At 34.5% G+C, this 2,049-nt stretch overlaps 1 pseudogene; it reads right to left on the bottom strand.

Annotated features, from left to right (window-relative positions):
* Window positions 1-879: 879 nt before the first annotated feature.
* Window positions 880-997, bottom strand: LOC134912571 (5S ribosomal RNA; annotated as a pseudogene).
* Window positions 998-2,049: the final 1,052 nt, after the last annotated feature.

Consider the following 2,049-nt stretch of genomic DNA (forward strand, 5'->3'; position numbering starts at 1 on the left):
CCAAAAAAGGTTGATAATAAAGGGTTGCAGGACCATAATTAGGTATACCACATTTGGTGATAATTTTCAAAACATCAATTGAAGTCCAGCGATATCTTTCTAAAATCTGTAATAGATTGTAACCCCTTAAAATATATGTGAGCACCAAAGCTTATAAAGAGGTACAACAGAAAAAGTGCAATAGTGCAAATTATCTTTTTAAAATCACACAAATGTATTAACATATCACACTTACAACAAAATGGCAGAAACAAGCGTACACATAGACATGTGCTTCTCTCTTGAACTTTATATGTGAGTAACACCAATTCCTGTGTGGTTCCATCATCTCTAGCAGTCTCTTTGCTGGGTCTGCGATATGCCTAAAATGTAATTTTAAAGAAATATAGTCTAGCACTGTATGACGCATGAATGCCCAATACCAAGGACACATCTGTAGCCTGTACAAATATAAGAAAACAATGAGAAAAAGACAAAATAAATCTTTTTGGAAGCACTCTTAAAATAATGAATATTCAATAACAGAAGGGAAAAGACGTGTTGAATCTTTTCACTATGTATGTGTTTTAAAACTTAATCTTTATTCCTTTTATAATTTAATATAATCACGTATAGTGAGCCTGATGATATTTAAAATCTTGATTGCCTATATACCAAATAAGGTTTAAGATGTAACAAGGTGAAAATATATCAGATTTTTTTATATTGGATTTCTGAAAAGAAATTCCAAAATGTCCTGATGGTCACGGAGTAATTCAGAAGTAGAGTATGGTATATAATGAGCTGTATAGTATCAAAGAAATTTAGTACCACAGAATTGGCAATAAGGATAAGAGGTTAGAAAATATTCTAAGTGGAGAAAATATTTCCTGGGAATGTGGCCCACTGCACATCGTATTCCCTGGTGGTCTCCCATCCAAGTACTGGCCAGGCCATACCTGCTTAGCTTCCGAGATCGGACATGATCGGGCGTATTCGGGATAGTATGGCCGTGGGCCATTTGGTTCAGGATGGAAACACTTCTGCTTTCTGTACTTAACTGGACTAGGGCTAAGAAGGACCCAAATCCCAGCTTTCCAGAGGAGAGGGTGTATAAGATGGATACTTCTGCTTTCTGTTGTAACAGTGAAATGATCTGGACATAAGCTTGATGCCTATGTCCAGGGCTACTATCAACCGGATGAGAGAGTACCAAAGTGTTTGAATTCAGAAAAACAGTAAGAAGAGAGTATCAAAAATAAAAAAAACTAATGATTTGGCCAATAGAAGAGATAACTGTACATATACTATGTATATTATTCTGAATGGTTAGCATGCAATGTCCAATATAAATAGTAACATTGGATACTTTAGCTGGTTAACAAAAAGGCTATATATCTACATATTGCATCAAACTAGCAACTGTAAATGATATACTAGAATTATAGTAATTTACAAGGTATACAGTAATCACATAATACAGTATCTCATTAATCAATCAATCAATCAATCAATCAATCAGTTTAGCTACAGAAATTCCACTCAGAACTAAAACAAAGGAGTTGTAAATTCAATAGATCATTTATTCATTCAAAGCTTAGACTATTCATGAGTTGGATTATACTGTATGAATAATAGCAAATGATTTAAATACCAGGCAAAAATATGGAATAACAGATAAAGAATAGCGAAAAGCCGAACCCACCCGAACATTGATATCCAAGACAGGATCCGAGTCAGGCTCGGAACTTCCCACCAGACTCGAATCCCAAAGAGAGACCAGACATCATATTCCTGCTGTCGGATTCTCACGGGTTTTGAATTCTATATACTGTGCATCCGGAAAGTATTCACAGTGCTCCACTGTTTCCACATTTTGTTATGTTACAGTCTTATTCCAAAATGGAATCAATTAATTTTTCCCTCCAAATTCTACACACAATACCCTATTATGACAATGTGTAAAAAGTTTTTATGAGATTTTTGCAAATGTATTCAAAATGAAAAAAGAAGAAATCACATGTACATAAGTATTCACAGCCTTTAATCAATACTTTGTTGATGCACCTT

Source organism: Pseudophryne corroboree, chromosome 4 (assembly GCF_028390025.1).
Source record: "Pseudophryne corroboree isolate aPseCor3 chromosome 4, aPseCor3.hap2, whole genome shotgun sequence".
Lineage (NCBI taxonomy): Eukaryota > Metazoa > Chordata > Amphibia > Anura > Myobatrachidae > Pseudophryne > Pseudophryne corroboree.